This window comes from Peromyscus maniculatus, chromosome 21 (genome assembly GCF_049852395.1).
Source record: "Peromyscus maniculatus bairdii isolate BWxNUB_F1_BW_parent chromosome 21, HU_Pman_BW_mat_3.1, whole genome shotgun sequence".
NCBI classification, from domain to species: Eukaryota; Metazoa; Chordata; class Mammalia; order Rodentia; family Cricetidae; genus Peromyscus; species Peromyscus maniculatus.
The window spans coordinates 21,184,240-21,202,201 of record NC_134872.1 but is presented as its reverse complement, the minus strand read 5'-3'; the positions used below and the strand labels follow the sequence as shown (position 1 = coordinate 21,202,201).

Here is a 17,962-nt window from a genome sequence, read left to right as displayed (position 1 = left end):
ATTCAGTGATGTGCATTCATTATGCACCTTTTGTTTAGCATTTGACAGGCCCCTCTGCCTCAAGTTTCAAGCAAAAGCTGAAAGAATTATTTAAAGTTAAGATGTCACAGGGCCTGTGAATGGCCCTCTGGGTAAGGGCGCCCACTGACAAGCCTGATGACCTGAGCTTGATCACCGGAGCCCACATAGTGGAAGGGGTGAGCTGACTCTCCCAAACTGTCCTCTGCCTGTGTGTACATGTGCACTGTGACACACACACACACACACACACACACACACACACACACACACACACACACACCAATACTCCTTCATTCCTGCTTTCCTTCAAGTCTTTCAATGTCTGGCTTGCTCTCCTTCTCCCAAGGCCATCTTAAAGCTGTCTCCCACCTGAAACTCTGGCCACAGCGTTAATGCAGCATTCCAACATCTCTCTCTTCTGCCCTCCTCATCTCTGCTTTTGAAACTCCATCTTTCATTGCACTGTCTGTCTGTCTGTCTGTCTGTCTGTCTGTCTGTGTCTCCCTCTTATTGTTGAGATGAGTCTTGTTATGTAGCCCAGGCTGGCCTGGAACTCATGGTGATCCTTCAGCATCACGAGTGCAAGGATTACTGGTGTATGCCCAGTTTAATCTATTCTTCAAGAATAAATCCTCTCCCTCCCCCTCTCAGGCCTGGGCCTTGACCTCAGACCCTCCACCTACTTTTCCACCGTCTTCATTGTCCTAGAATGACTTACTCATTCATATCTCCCTTGCTGGTTTTTAAACTCTGAAAGTATATTGTGTTTGGAAACCTGACATCGTTGTGTAGTGATAAGAGAATGTTTATCCAAGTCGAGAAGCTATTTCACAAACACCGGCATCTCAGAGAGAATGGGAAGCCTTGGATGAACCATAACAATCATATGGATCCTGGCTGCCAAGTGTGTGCAAAGTGACACTCGGAACAAGCGGGATTCTCCCACAGATGCGTTTCTTCGGGTTTGGGTTGTTTTTCCGTGTGATGTAATGCGCTCTGAGAGGTTCCTCAGAAACTGCCGTGCCTTCTGTGTGTTCAGACACTCTGGAGGTAAACACCCCTGGCAGTCAGTGCAGAGTGGGAGCAGATGGGAAGGCAGGCGTTTGCTTGCAGCTTGGCTTGCAGAGCTGTGCCTCTTCTGCTCACGCAAGGGATCCGTTTAATAAATTCACTCAAAGTGAGCGGGTGTGATGGGGGGAGAGAGCGCACATTATGTAAGACACGAGCTGAATATTCAAAAACTCCAGCTTGTGGTCAGAGAGGCCTCAAGGCTTCTCATGTGACATAGAAGATCTACTTTGTAAGAATAGATTTTCCGGGGGGGGGGGGAGGATTTTTTTTAAAAAAAAAGACTGAGGTTCCCTATACAGCTTAGGACAGCCTCAAGCTAAACACACACACCCTTTGCCTCAGCCTCTAAAGTCCTGGGATTCCCTACAAGTGTGTTCCTTGGAAGTCGTATTCATCACCTGCCTGTTACATCATCAGATCCTTGAAGGAGCTCAGTCTTCCAGAAGGCGCTGTTAGGATGAAGGGCAGTGGAAACAGGACTACCGGGTTCGGCCATGAGAATTCATGGGAGTAAAGTGTGATCTTTAAAAACAAATCGTGAATGCTAACACAGATCCTGAGAAGTGGACCAATCTCAGATGCTACAAAAGAGCGGCTTCCTGCTCAGCTATCCCACCCCCAACCCCTCCCTGAACATTCATACCCTCCACTCTGAATGAACACAGACTGGCTTGCCTATTCTGAGCCTTGGATAAGTAGATCCTGTAGGGTTTTTTCTTGTTGTTTTGTTGTTGTTGACATGAAGATATGAAATCACAAACTACAAACTGGACAAAAACATCTGGAAACTCAGCCATCCAGCAGTGTGTGTGTCTAGGGAGGAGGACACAGAAGATAGAAAGCATGGCTGCCATGGATCTGTGGAGTCACCAAGATGCTATTGTTGGAAAGTTAGGACATTGTGGTAATTGTGTTGGCGCAAGCCACCAAACCTATTATTATTATTTTTTTTTGAGTCAGTGGCTGATTCATTTGCTCCTTCCTCACAGGCTGACAGGGCAGCATGCAGAAAAGTCCATTGGGGCTTAGCATGTGAATGGCAAAAAACCCTAGCAGATCCCCAAGCTTCAAAATGCTGTCACTGGCAAGGTGGGGTGGAAGCTGGCTGTGCCCATCCAGTCTAGTGAGAGCATCCTTCCTCAGGCAGTGCATGAAGCCCGTATGGTTACAAAACCGGAGGGGCCCCTGAAGGCTGAGGGGTCAGTGTCTGAGCAGTGTTGGAAGTCCGAGAGCCACGTCATGGAAGGGCAGCCCTTGGTATGGAGTTGACACCTGCTGTGGTAATGACCCAACTGTGGTCAAATATCACGGTGACCTCAGAGAACTGCAGTGGGCAGACCCACAGAAGGGCATCCTCTTTGTAGGTCATTGCCCATTCTCAGCTCCAAGAGTCCGTGCCTCTCCAAGGGCTGGCTGCTCTAGCAGAGGACAAAATGGGTAGCTTGACAGGACAGTGTGGCTTAGCATTTACTTATTTGTTTTTGTCTCGCTGTTTTTCAAAGGCTAGACTTGCAAACCGTGGTACTGTCTGAGCTGTGCTTGCTAATACATAGGACAGAATCCTTCTGCAATGGTCAACTTGTTGGGATTTAGAACCACCTAGGAGACACTCCTCTGGGAGGATGCTTCTAGAGTTTTAACTGAAGAGAGAAATCCCATAGACCGAGGTCTCCAACTGCCATAGAGATCGTAGGCTGAATGCCAGCATCCCTTTGTTTCCTGACTGGGTACGGTGTGAACAGGCACTTCCCAGTCCTGCTGCTGAACCCTCCCCGTCATGACAGATGGAGTCTCTGAAGTTGTGAGCCAACAGAAACCCTTCTTCCCTTCGGCTGCTTGGCCAAGCATTTTGTTACGTCATTGCGAACAGCACCACGCCTCCCTTGCCTGTTCCTCACTTCCGGAAGCCGTCGGCAATCTTCAGTGCCCCTCGCTTTGACTGACAGCACTCCCATCATATGGCATTCTTGTCTTCTCCCAGGCGTCTGATCGACATCTGTTCTCCTCTTCCCACAAGAACTCACCAGTCATTCTGGTCTGAACTCAACCGATGGTGTAAGCGATGACCCTATTTTTGAATAGGGTTACATTCCTTGGTATTGTGGTCAGGACCTCAGCCAGAGGCCACAGGAAGCCTTTACTTCATAAAGCTTGGGGGCTAGGTCTACAACTGGAAGACTGCTCTTTGATAAATATTTGCTGCTTACCCCTAGGCTGTGAAGCACCACTTAGGATTCTGCCAACGAGGGACCTCACTAGTTGCGGCAAGGAGGCTGAGCGGTAAAAATGGGAAATTCGGGAGCTCTGTGGTTGCCTCAGATGGGGGGGGGGGGGACAGTGCGCCGTGTCCCTGTTAGTCGGGTCATTGTTTAGTGTTTCCTCTGCAAGACAAAAATAATGCTGTGAGTAAGAGTCAAAAGAGGCAGTTTAGCCGGGTGTGGCAGTGCCAGCCATTGCTAATGGGAGTGGGCGATGAGCCTTGGCTGCGTAGTGATTTCCTATATCAAACAAGCAACCAAAAAGTGAGTCAGTTTTGGTCAACCGTTGAGCTCCGTACCTAGACATCTGTTTGTCTCTGCCTCTCCGTTGCTGGAATTCCAAGCAGGCATATCACAGTCCACTTTTACATGGCGGCTAGGAATTGAACTTAGGTCCTCATGCTTTGGGGGCAAGCATTTTACTGACTGAGCCACCCCCCCCCACCCCCGCCCCAGCCTCCTGGCCAGCGTTTTCCAGTTTTCAACTTAGTTCCAATGGATGATTCTACTTTCTTTTCCTCTCTCTCTTCTTCCCTGCCCCCAACCTGAGACAGAGTCTCCTAGCTCAGGCCAGCCTTGAATTTGCTTAGTAGCTGAGGATGTCCTTGAACTTCTGAACCTCCTGCCTCCACCTCCTGAGTGCACCACCTAGCCTGGCTTTTTATGAAGTGCTGGGCTTTGTTTCAGGCTATTGTGGTTTTTAAGTCTCATAGTGTTGAAGCTAGCCTGATGGGTTATAGGTCAAGTACCCGAGGCTATGGTTAACACAAGGGTGAAGATTCCTATAAAGCACATCAGTGTGGGTCCAAAAGGTCAGAAGATAAGTTTCAGACCATACTGTACATTGAGTCTGCATTGTATCTTAAGGGTAACACTTGCTGTCTAGTTACTACGCACCAGACATGACTGTGAAGATTGTGTGCATTTTCATCCATTTGCTCTTTATAGCAACTTATTGAATAAGATGCAGTTATGATCCTCACATTGTAGACGAGGAAACGGAAACATAGAGAGGTTGCAAGGTGTGCTAGTGGAGTTGAAATTATAACTAAGGCATATTGACTTCCAAGTCTGTTGGATATTCCAGCACTTAAACCAAAACTCATGAGTCTTCTGGGTCTGGACCCATTTACCTGTATGTAGTGGGACTTTCCAAGGCTAGCTATCCTCCTCAGACTCAAGTCTACATACTGTTCCCACATTCAGCCTGGTGGGATCCTTCAAGTTTGTTCTCCCAAGCATCTCAGGTCTGTCCTATGGGTAAATATGTAGGGTTTGCATGACTGGCTTTACATTAGATAGGGCTTAAATTACTTGGGGTTTCTATTGCTATGAAGAGACACCAAGACCACAGCAACTCTTGTAAAAGAAAATATTTAATTGCTTCAGAGTTTTATTTCTTTATCATCATGGTGGTACATGGCGGCATGCAGGCAGACACGGTGCTGGAGAAGGAGCTGAGAGTGCTTACATCTTGACCTGCAGGCAACAGGAAGTGGTCTGAGACACTGGGTGTGGCTTGAGCATATATGAGACCTCAAAGCCTGCTTCCACAGTGACACACTTCCTCAAACAAGGCCATACCTACTCCAACAAAGCCACATCTCCTAATAGCCCCTCCCTATGAGCTTGTGGGGGACCGATTACATTCAAACTGCCATGATGACTTTGGAAGTCATCACGAAGAACAAGGAGTCAGCATGGATCAGGCCAGATTCACTCTGTACAAATGAATGCAGCTTGGCTTGGCTGGGGGAGTCAGTTAAGATCAAGGTTGATGAATGAATCATTGAAAAGGCCTCCTAGACATCTGTAAGCATCGCCTATATGTTTGTTATTATGGCAGGCAGTAGACTATGGTGGTAACTGAGACACAGACCCTGAAATCTAGCAGTTCAACTCAGGGTGTCATGTGTTGTGACTATGGAAGGAAGAGAAAGCATAAGAAAGTAATCACCTTCAAAGGAGGTGAACCGCACAAAAGTAAAGACCTGGAGATGACCTTTTCCCAGAGAAGCAGGAAAATGAAGCCTACTCTTCTGTATCTGTGGAGGTATCAGCCAGGCTGGAGTAGTGACCTGCCAGGCATGTTGATGGAGGAAGTGCTTGGAACAGAGGAGGGTTCCCAGACTGGACTCCAGGCTTCTCAAGCAGCGTGGTTGGCTGTGGAGTCCACCAGTCACCACTTCAGAGAAGGCTGGAATTTGAAAACAGTGTTGTGTTTTGCTGGATGGAAGCCAGGGTTTTGATAGGCTGTTCTGTGAGGATTTGAGATGGCAGAGCGCTAGGAACAGAGAAAGCAAAGACGGAAAATGGTGTTTGGTGACACTGTAAAGCAAGTCCAGCCTAGATATCCTTTGCAGGGGTTTTTGTTACATGTATTTATTTGTGAATGCGTGTACATGTGTAGGTGAGCACACATCACAGCATGTGCGAAGATCAGAGGACAGCTTGCAGTTGTTGCTTTTTCCTTCCCATCTTGTAGGTCCCAGAAATGCCATTCAGATTGCCAGGGTTGGTGGCAAACACATTTGCCCACTGAGCATGGGTCTGAGGCTGGATTTTGAAAACTCTTAAGCAAAGACCTTGAATTTGACCTTAGAAGTGGTGGGATCTGATGAAGGTGCTGAAAATAGTTTGTATGGCATGACCAAATCCTTCCTTTGGAATGGATAGGAGGAGAAAAGCAAGGGAAAGTGAGTAGTAGATGCTGAGGACAGCCTGGATGAGAAAATGACAGCATGGCCAGGAGTATAGACTGCCGTCCTCACAAGGGTCTGATGTGCCTACTACCGAAAACTGAAGAGATGAAGCATTCCCATGATTTTCCCTCCTGGGAGGTGGCTGCACACGGTCAGTGATTGACAGATCTGGGCAGGGTGAGTAACGAGGGAGTCAGCACTGCTGTGTGCCAGCCCTGCGCGGACGGTTCTCCACAAACCCTTCTCTGTAATCCTCACAGCAGCACGGTGAGATAGCTGGAGCATTTTCCAGAGGAGGGAAATGGAGTTTCGAAGAAATGAAGCAACTTGCCTTGAGACAGGAAGCTCACGGCCCCGTGGAGTTGCAAGTGCGATGATCTGATAGCAGGGTTCACGCTCTCTGTCATGCAGCTGTATCGTCTTGCCAGAGAGTGAGGCGCTTCCTTGAGAATCCTCTTACTAATGCGTGCACAGAATCTTACATCCTTGCTATAATTATAAAGTGGTGTGTGTTTCTACTCTACCCGGAGCATTTTGCTATATCGTATGATGTCTTCCCATGGAATGGGGAATTATTTTGACCATGCTGGCAGTGGGTGGTAGGTTCTTTTAAGCCCTAACTGGCCTCACTTTCTTATGTCTTTAACTCCATTAACCTGGGAAGTCTCCCCCGGAAATGACATTAATGGGTGTGTTCACCAAATGTCCTTGTTGGTCCTGGGTTTTCATGTCTGTGAGTAAGACTGTAGCAAACACTTTCAGGCATGGGATATTTGCTAAGTCCAGGGTTATTTTCATGGATTGGATCTCTAGAGGTAGACTTACCACTGGATGGAAGCCATGTTGCATCTCTGAACCTTAATTCTCTTTGCTAGTTTGTGCAAAATTTAGAAGAATTTTTGCCAGTTCATAGTCAGCCCCATTCAAAGAATGAGGTTTCAGGTTTCAGTGAACCCTGACCCTTCCTGGGCATTACAGTCTTATTAACTGCTCTTTTTTAAGAGGGCTAATGACCAATGATATTTAATTTCATCTACATGCGTGAGGTAATGTCTTTTCTTGTATCCTCGCTGAATAAATGTATGAATATTTTCACTTGGTGACTGCTTGTTTGCTCATTTCACTTATCTTTCTACAGAGCTCTATGAGTCATTTCCCAGGTTGACTACCCAGATCTGGGGCAGACATGGGGCATGGACACCCGAGGGAGGGGGGTAAATGAGAGATTAAGAAATCTACTATCAATTACCAACATGACCAAAATACATCCCTTCTTTTGAATCCACCTTATTGTAATACTTTGGATGACCATAGACAACCTTATCTTTTCTCATATACAAATGAGTATTCCACCAATTACCGTTGCTACATGGAAACATTCAGAGATCGAGATAGATATTCTCTAAAAGGACACTGGGTAAGAGTACAGGGAAATCCCACTGGAAGACCTGCTTTACAGAATCCATGTGCGTCACTGTGGCAACTTGGAGAATAAAGTATAGTCAACATTTCCAAGAGGAATCTGCTTACCACAGGTGGTGCCAGGATGAACACTGTTTTAATACGCACGAGGAGAAGCATAAGCTGCTTCCACCTCTGTGATTTCACAGACATTACTCAAGGAATGGCATAACAAATGTAGATCCAATGAAAGCAGCCAAAATACCTGCTCAGGTGGCTGAGAACTTGGCTGGAATGAAGAGTATAAAGGTGACAGGCAAGTGTCAACTCTGGGAAACATAACTTTACATACCTATTATCAACACCAAGGTCTTGTATCTCTACCACGTGCTAAAAATTTAGCCTAGTACCAAGGACACAGATAGAGCTGGTATGGCTGTCTCTAGGACAGCGGTTTTCAACCTATGGGTCACAACCCCTTTAGGGGTTGAATGACCCGTTCACAGGGGTCACCTAAGACCATCGGAAGTATCAGATTAGCAAAATGACAGTTATGAAGTAGCCACAAAAAACAATTTTATGCTTGGGGGTCATCATAACACAAGGAACTGTGGTCAAGGATCCCAGCATTAGGAAGGTTGACCCATTGCTCTATGAGCTCCCGAGGGAAAAGGACAATGAACTGGTGGAAGGTGGGCGTCTGTATTGATGGGAAACAGGTGTGTTCAGAACAGCTAGAAGATCTCAGTGGGAACAGCAAGGACGACACCTCTCACAGGTGCCACAGCAGTACAGTGGATGTCTTCCTCATTACACCAGTGTCCATGCAAGATGAAACTGAGTTTCTCCCTCCCTCATATCCTCCCTCCCTCCTTCTTTCCTCCCTCCCTCCCTTCCTCCCTCCCTCCCTCCCTCCTTCCTTCCTTCCTTCCTTCCTTCCTTCCTTCCTTCCTTCCTTCCTTCCTTCCTTCCTTCCTTTCTCATCCCATATTTTACAAATCACCTGCCCACAATGTGCGACTCCTTAGCTATCCAGGTGTGTGCCACAGGGCACCGGAGAGATAAAGAATGTGTGTGTGCCCAGGACAACAGCCTTAACTGGTAAATCAAGTCTGTTCTTCTCACCCTGATGATTTCCTCTTTAAAATTCATCTTGGAGGAAGTTGTGCAACCTTTGTTTTCCACTCTGGCTAGGGTTGCTGTGGCTCACTCAACTCTGAGTAACAAGTGGTCCTCTTGAGGACAGCGAGGCCTTCTGACCCTGGGGGAGGGGAGGGGCACGAGTGCTGTGTGATGGCTCAGCAGCTGCAGTAAGCAAGTGACCTTGGAAGGACGATAGTGATCCCCAGAGGACCAGGGAGCTGGACTGTTATCAACACCCCTGAAGACCGGTGGGCATCGGCTATGAAAAGCTGCCACATAAAGGGCTCTGGGGATAAAACAGAGATGCAAATGTCTCTTTCAGCGAAACTGTGGCTGTGAGAACATTTGCTCTAGTCCAGCGAACAGAAGACAAGCGCACCACAGAGATAGAGAAAGGGACATTTCGGACAGAGGGCCCACAGGAAAAAGGAAGGGGGTTGAGCTCTCCCAGTCTTGGAGCCTGATCAGTCAGCACAGGAGACTGGAGGTCCCTCTGCGGGATTTCAGTAGTCTTCTGTGGGGGGTGGGGCACAGTGAGACTGGAAAGGCAGAAGAGGGTGGGGAGGCCCAGATGTGAAGAGGAGACAGCACAGGCTTCATTTCCAAGACAACCAGATTTGGGTGCATGTGGTGCTGGGTGCTTTGGGGAACCAGTGGGTGACAAGCCTGGGAAGAGGGTTAAATGACCCAACTCACCAGTTAGTGAGAAGCCATTGGTATTCCAATGGGGTTAGTGAGAGCGATCTGTATTTTCTTTGGGGGACATGACTGTGGCAGGTGTGGGGTGCATGAGTCGGAGGAGGAAGAAACTGGAGATAGGAAACTCGTTGGGCAACTATTGCAATCGCTGGGTGAGAGCTAATGAAGACCTGATCGGGGCTGTGGCCATCGGGGCAGAAGAGGGAAACGATGTGGGAGACGTGGGGAGTAACATCGCCAGGGCCTGACGACGACGACGACTATGGTATAAAAAGTCAGAGAGAGGATTACAAGACGAAAGTCATCTTGTATTGATGAATTTTGTCTGAGGGTTAGAGGAGGCTGGATGGACCATAGCCAATGTTGAATCACTGGTTTGGGGAAGGAGTTGGGGGAATTTAAGAAAAACTGGATTTCTTTCTTTTTTTTAATAGACTGTCCATCCTTAAGTGTATCTTGAGGAACAAGAGTGTTATGGTAACGGCCGACATGACAGATGCCAACGTTCTGGTTTTGAAAGGAAGTCAACAGACCTTAGGAAGAAGGGCTGTGGAGAGTGCTCTAAACACTGTCATTGTGGAGGCTTGAGAAATGAGCATTCCTAGCACTTGAATTTGAGTGCTTGCCAAGTCCGCGATTAGAACTCTCTGATTTGACCTGCCAGCCACCGCCATGACAAAGCAAGATGTAAGGTACCGGTAAGCCATGAGCCACATGGCAACTTATAGATTAATAGAAATGGGTTAATTTAAGAGAGAAGAAGTAGATAACAAGAAGCCTGCCACAGCCATACAGTTTATAAGGAAAAAAAAAAAAAGAACTCTCTGATTTGAGATGAACTCCCTAGAACTGTCACTAAGAAGACCACACTCAAAACTTCTCAGACCCGAGCCTCTTGTCTCAGATGCCTGATCTCTGAGAGATGATAGGTAGCTAGGCTACCCAACCTTCCATTCATTTATCCATCCCATCCATCTATCCGCATCCCATTTATCCATTCAAGCCTCCCTCCCTCCCCCACCTTTCCCTTAAGGAAGACTTACTGCATGCTTACCAGGGCTATGCCCCATGATGGGCATACTTTACTATTGGCATTATAACAGAAGGAAAGAAAGACAAAATCCCGGCCACCTCGGACCAGCACACCAGAGGCAGAAGAAGATCCTGAGTAAAACAGATGCAAAGGTTATGATGGACAGACAGCAGTGTTAGAGAAAATGCCGAAATGGAATGAAGATTGTCAGGTGAGGATGTTGCTATTGAAACAGGGTGGGGAGAACTGCATCTCTGAGGGAAAGAAAGACATCTGAGAAAGAAGAAAGCCATGGGCAAATCCAAGGAAGACTATTCCAGTGTGGGAAGGGGATGCTGAGTTGGACCCACACTAGGAATGTTTGAACAGTAGTGAAGAGGCCAGTGAGGATGCAGCAGAAGGGGAGATACCGCAGGGCCAGGTAAGCATCAGATGGATAGGTTCCTCCTAGGCAATGCCTTCTCAGTTATCTTCTGGAGGCAATTTCCGAATCCTATGGAGTGGTCCTAAGATGGGAACTTAGCCGATGGGTTAGCTGATTTACTTTTGGGCGGGGCTTGCTTTGCAAAGGACGGAGCGGACATCTGGACATCTGCTGAGAAGCCCGGAGCACTTTTTCCTTTAGTAGCATCAGTCCACGATGGAGCTTCCCCTCCCACCTGTGTGGATGGAGGCTGGCAGAAGGCCTGGGTCTTCCTAGCAGCCTCCTCAAGGCTGATTCATAGCAGAATTACTCAACATGTATAGATTCTAAAATAAAAATAAGTTCTCTTAAATGACTCTAAAAATGTACCCGTGTTCTTTGAATGCTTGCATCACAGATTGCATTTAGTTTATAGCTTCCTTGCTTGCTTTCTTACACCAAGCTGCAAGGTGGGGCCGGGAGGAAGAGACTCACACAGGCTGAAGCCTATACTTAAATTCCATCTCCATGGCAGCCCGACAGCCCCCTGACCATGTGGAACCTGCGCACGTCTTGAAGAACAGCTTTGGAACTCCAGCTCCTGCTTATCTAAGAGTTTCTTTCATTTATGGAGAGTTCCTTCCACCTCCCTCACAGTTATTTACCACCAAGGTGGGGAGGGCTGCATTGCCCTGTGGTTCTTTGAGTTGGACAACACCCTTGCTCTCTAGCTGGGCTGCTGGGCCCTTGGAAAAGCAGATAAATGCAGGGGTGCGGGAGGGGTGGCAAGGAGAGCGGGCCTTGCCCCTGGTGGAGTCTATGAACTTGTAGATCAAAAGATCAATCCTCGCTTTAAGAGCTGGTGCCACTATTCATGAGCCCGGTGGGGACTGCCCAAGAAGGAACACAACCACTCGTTGTCATTAAAAGATAAAAAGCTGCAGCTGGCTTCCCACCCCTCCCCCCAAAATCACTTGGAGTCCCCTGTCCAAGGAAGGTGCAGCCTTTGACTCCACTTATCCATTGCTGACAGATTAATAAGTGACAAGCACGTATAGAACTGACAAGATGAACTTGACGAAGGGGACTCTGGTAATCTACTTTTAGAGAAGGACCCAGAACCATCGTTCTCTTAATTGTGTATGATTGGCTTGTTGATGAGGAGGCCTCACTCTGTCCTCCAGTACAAATCTAAACGTGTAAGTTCTGAGACAGGTCCAGAAAATCCAGTCTCTGAAAATCCATAAAATGCCTTGATTGGTTGTCTTCCTAATTCCATGAGGTATCAACAGACAGTTATGTTGGGGGAGGGGGCAAGGGGAGGCTCCTTAGTGAAAACGATTTCTGAGAAATGCTAGATTTAAACACCATGGAAAGTGTTTTGTATTCTATAAGATTCCCCAGGACTTTCAACATGCCCAGGTGGTAAAAAGATAACACACTCATGACCCAAAACTTGGGTCATCCAATCCCTTTTCATCCAGGGAGAGCACATGACTGGTCCAGTGTCAGGGCCAGTAGTCCAAAGCCTTGTCCTCCTCCAGCTCTTTCCATTTGCCCAGAGAAACACAGAGCAGGGACAAATCTGAAAGCAGAGGTAGTCATGAATCATTACTTCGAAGGAAAAGTAAATGTCAGGAGGTCAGTCAGTCTTGAATCATCCCGGAAGCCGAGGTGGAAGATGCCCAAGACAGTAATAGAGAAAGAGCAAGAACCAGAGATTAAGAGGTGGGTGAAACAGTGAAACTATACGAGGCTGAGAGATGAGAGGGGAGGCTGCTGATTCATTACTTGGTTGGACAGATCCTTGCCCAATGTCTGTGAGATAACAGACATCACTGGAAACAAAGGCACACAGATGAAAAGCTGGTCCTCGCTCTGATAATTTGGAATTCTATCTTATAAGTGCTTCTGACACTCCTTTGTCTCCTTGGTAACTCCCCCCCAACCCCATCCCCTCCACGAGGTCTAGATTCTGCAAAGCACAAGTGTGTGCCAGATCGTGGGTCTGTAAGCTCTGACTTGTCCCCATGTCCTGGTGCAAGAGCAAAGGGATGGTTTGAAGCCACACTTTGAGGCTTTGAATTTTCCTGTGTGGGGGAAGAATAGGAATGGAGTTGACGGGCCTTTGGGGTTCATTCAAAGTGGATGCAGGCAGGCATGGGGAACATACTTCTTTGATGATGGGAGAGACCGAGATGAAAAATGAAGGCCCAAGGAAGTGTCTGTTTTTTTCCCATTTTGTAGTAAGTCTGATAGGCAAAGAGGAAGTTTGACCCCTCACTCCAGTAGCTTGTAAGAACCTTTAAGAAAAAAAGACTCTCATGCTTATAAACCAGAACTCAGAGACAGGCCACTCCTTTTAAAAGCCCCAGGGCTGAGATCTTCCTCACAAAGCTAAGGTTCTCCAAGGTCAAGAACGGTGGTTGTGCTAGTTACTTCACGCACTGCTGTGACACACACACACACACACACACACACACACACACACACACACACACATTCTGACAAAAGCAACTTAAGGAAGTATGATAGTTTGAATGTAATTGACTCCCATGATCTCAGAGGGAGTGGCACTATTAGGAGGTGTGGCATTGTTGGAGCAAGTGTACTATTAGGAGGTATGGCCTTGTTAGAGGAAGTGTGTCACTGTGAGGCCAGCCTTTGGGGTCTCCTATGCTCAAGATACCCGCCCAGTGTCTGAGACCATTTCCTGTTGCCTTCTGATCAAGATGTAGCCAGTGCCATGTCTGCCTGCATGCCTCTGTGCTCCCCACCATGATGATAATGGACTAAACCTCTGAAACTCTAAGCCGCCACCTCAATTCAATGTTTTCCTTTACAAGAGTTGCCATGGTCATAGTGTCTCTTCACAGCAACAGAAACCCTAACTAAGACGGGAAGGGAGAGTTTATTTGGCTCAGAATTCAAGGGGACACAGTCCATCACTGTGAGGTGGGCACAGTAGCAGGCACAGAAGAAGCTGGTCACATTTGTGTGTGTGACATTTTCTAATTTTCAATTGTTGATGCTCAGATTTGAATTTAGCAATACATGGGACAACATGATTTAAGTAAGCTCGTGATTTTGTGTTGGGCTGTATTTAGAGCTAGCCTGGGCTACACGTGGCCCTCAAGCTGCATGTTGGACCCTCCTGAGTGGGTATTAAAGACTCAGAATTTGGGGCAGGTTTTGATTCTATTTTTTGGAGTCAGTCTCTTTTCCGAGAACTACCCAGGTTTTCTTGTAGGCCTACTCTGAACCCAAACTAGAAACCAAGAATTTATTTCAACACAAACTATTTAAAACTACAAACATATATACCTACTTATGAGTCTTTACTCTGTATATAAAAGGATAAAATGAAGTGAGAAAAAGAAAATTTGGTTAAAAAAATTAAAGAAAGAAAGAAAGAAACAACAAAAAGGACAGGCATGGTGGTCCATGCCTCTAATCCCAGAACTTGGAAGGTAGATTCAGGAGGATCAGGAGTTCAAGGTTATCTTCAGCTAACTAGTGGGTTCAAAGTCAGGGCTACATGACATCCTGTCCCAAAACAACAAGTGCAATACGATTTGGTAAAAAAGAAAGAATTTGAGGTAAAAATTAATAGAGCCACACAGAGAAGGAAGCCTAAGCTAAAATGTGGCTCTCATAAAGCTGCCTTGGCATTGGTTCATCGACTGACAGCTATACGCTCTCGATGGAATTAGTAAGGAGGAGCAGAACCCATGCGAACTCTTTACGCTTATCTGCCGAACCTTCCTTAAGTCTCAAGTTGTTCTCAAATTAATTAGTAACTGCTGTGTAACTAAAAACCTTGGAGGACTTTTTCCCAATGACTCAATCCATCTCAAAAGTTACCTAGACATACCTATTTCATGCAGAGTCTGCCTTCGTGGTTTTATCACTTGTTAGTAGCTATGCTGGCAGCAACTAGTGGCCCCTGCTTTTTATGGAAAAATTAAAAAAATAACCCAAAACCCTCAGCTGGTTCAATGATCTTTTCTTGAATATCCATTACTGAGACTCTGAGTACCTCATTTGAATACCTGTCGAGAGTTTCAAGGTCCCACAGTAACTGAAGCAGAGGTATTTCAGGGTTTCTATAATTGCACCTGCTGACATTTGCCTGTCTGTCATGGGGAGCTCAGAGCAGGCTGACTTCACACTGCTGAAAGAAGACTGCAATCCTGACATACAAAGGCCAAAACCACTTTGGTAGGTGCTCAGTTTTGTTTGGTTTTGATTTGGAAATGCATTCTCCTTGCCCACTAGGCTAGTAAGTTCCTAGTTAAAAGGACTTAAGGACATGGTGCTTGCACGATCATTGCACAAAATGAAATAACAGCAACTTTGAAAGAGGTTGACTGTTCTTTGTGTGTGTGCCAGTATGCAAGAACATGTGAAAGCATGAATGTAGAGGTCAGAGGTCAAGAGCAGCCATCTTCCTCAATCACTTTCCATCTTATTTTTTTTAATTAGATTTGTTACATTTATTTATTGTTTATATGAGTGGGTGGACACACAAGTGCTAATATGGTGGTCAGAAGACAACTTGGAGGGATTACTTCCTGCTTCCATCATGTGTGTCTTGGGGATCGAAATCAGGTCCTTACCTGATCAGCCATCTTTCCAGGCCCACTTCGTGTTTTGAGACAGGGTGTCTCACTAAGTCGGGAGCTTCCCAGGTTGGCTAGACTGACTAGACCAAGACCTGGGTACTCAACTATCTCTGCCATCCTGTGACTGCAATGTAAAGCTTTAAATTTTTTAAAAACATTTACTTTATGTGTATGAGTGTTTTGTCTACGTGTATATATGTGTACTACATGTGGTCCCGGTTACTGCCAGGGTTTAAGAGAGGGTGTCAGAGCCTCTGAAACTGCAGTTGCAGATGGTTATAAGCTGTTATGTGGGTGCTGGGAATGAAACCCAAGTCCTCTGCAAGAGCAGCCCGTGCTCTAAACTGCTGAGTCGTCTCTCCAGACCCAGAGCCAACTTTTTTGTTTGTTGTTGTTTTTGTTTGTTTGAGACAGGGTCCCTCTATGTAGCCCCGGCTGTCCTGGAACTCACAATGTAGACCAGGCTGGCCTCGAAATTCACAGATTCATGTCTGCTTCTGCCTCCTAAGTGTTGGGGTTGAAGTCAGGCACCACCATGCTTGACCCCTTCCTTTTTACACATCGGTGCTGGCTTGGAACTCAGGTGAGCATGCTCGTTAAGCAGGCGCCTTACAGGCCATAGCATCCCTCTAACTCCTGCTTACTTTTACTCGTAACTTTTCACCTGAATCCAGTATCAGTGGCTGGTCAAATTTTGACTCACCTAAAGCGTAACTCTGCCGATAAAGATCTCAATAAGAGTGGATATGGCTGTGACATTCTTTCAGTCTTCATGGTGTGAATTGAAAGTGAAAATGGTTTCTAACTTCTACACACAGTTGGAAAAAATACCCACCCCACCCCCCTCTTCCGTTAGTAAGGGCATCGTGTAAAATTGTGGAAGCAGTTTGTTTGAGACTAGAAAGAACTCAAATTAGAAGTTTTCATTTTTTTTTTTTTTTTTTTTTGAAGTTCATGAGGCATTTGAAGCACTTCTTAGCTGGTTTCACAAGCAGGTGTGAATATCGGCCCTCTTGGCTCTCATGTGATGCTGTTGACTCAGTCACCCAACTATTGGGGAGGCCTTCTCACGCCAGATACATAGAAAAAACATTGTTCGAAGAGCCACAGCTTTCAAACAGTGGGAAATTTCCGGATGGGTCACTCATAGAGTAGATATGAACAAACTGTTTGGATTGGTCCTCATCAATACTTTGCTGCAATTAGTCATCAATTTCTAAATAAATAAATAAATAAGTAAATAAATAAATAAATAAAGAAAGCAAGCCTTAACACCAGCAGAACCCCTCAATAGTGTCAGCTGAGATGTCAATCGTTTGCCAACCTCGGAGCAGAAAAAGGATAGCCATCAGGTTGGTCACTTGTCACACTTGGCAGGACATCAAGTTCAAGAGCTTTTTATGTTAGCTCAGGAATTTCGTTAAAATAGCTTACTAATATAGTGGGAGCCTTTTGTAGAGTGTGGTTAGTGGAAGCTTTTGTATCGATGAGATATACATGTTTTGGTTGATTTTTACTAACAATTTTGTGGTCCTATGGTAGGTTTCAGATAAAAATAATCTTGTTCTCATCTCACTGTTTCTTTGCTCTGTGCTCATGGAAATTTAAGTTCAGAAGCCATGGAATCCGGCTCCTGCATAGATCTGCCGCCAGGATTGGGTTCTGTGGTGTTTATAGAGAATGACTGCCTCTTGTCTGAACTGTTTCATCATCGAATCATGGAAACTCCAGATCTGAACAACAAGAGCTGTTTCCTTAAGTTGAAATTGAAAAGAGAGCAGACTTGGCCTCGCTTATCTCATTCTGCATCGAAAGAAGAAACAAAATTTGACTTGCGGATTGACACTTGATTTGAATAATTGTTCTTGTAAACCTCACTAAGTATCTTCTGTCTTTTTAGCTGCCTTCTGATCTTGGTGATGATTTTTGAAGCGAGAATAAAATGGTTTTAGGGTCATGAAGCACTCTTCGGACCTTTCTCCTCTACGGGCAAGAGTTCTTAAAAGGAGTTACTAACACTGTCATTCCGTGTCGTGGATCATCTTTGCACGGGTCACCCCACACAAAGTCCAGTTATTTGTTAGCAAAGGAGACACCTTTTGAGAAAGGTCTCCTCAAGTGAACTTGACGCTTCCTGAATACCATGAGATGTGCTTCATAGACTAAGATAGTTAACCCCATCAACCACTGACTGAAGAGTCTTTTTGTGGAGTGCCCTAGGCTTAGGCTGCACAAACACCCACCCCGGGGTTCACAGGACCTCTGCCTCTCCCTTTCTTCCTCCCTCCATCTCCTAATTCTTGGTGCTCGTGAACCCAACAATACATACTTGGCTTACAACATTTTTTACACTTGGCTTCATAGACTTTTTTTTTTTTTTTGGATACAGGGTTTCATATATTGTAGAATGGCCTCACACTCATTATATAGCTCTAAAGGACCTCAAAAATTTTAGTTTTCTTGTCTCTATCCATATCTATCGAGTTCTGGGGTTACAGGCAAGCGTTATCCTGCCTAGTTTCTGTGGTGATGCTGATGGAACCCAGTTTTTGTACATGTTAGGCAAATGCTACCAAATGGGCCACACCCCTGATCTCTTTTTCCTA

At 46.0% G+C, this 17,962-nt stretch overlaps 1 long non-coding RNA gene across 1 annotated transcript in view; it reads left to right on the top strand.

The window, feature by feature from the left end:
• The first annotated feature begins 14,848 nt into the window (after positions 1-14,848).
• Positions 14,849-17,962, top strand: part of LOC121824767 (uncharacterized) — a 16,995-nt gene continuing 13,881 nt past the window's right edge. Inside the window, exon 1 of the long non-coding RNA XR_013046637.1 lies at positions 14,849-14,952. This is a non-coding gene — a long non-coding RNA (uncharacterized LOC121824767). The remainder of the gene's footprint in view (positions 14,953-17,962) is intronic.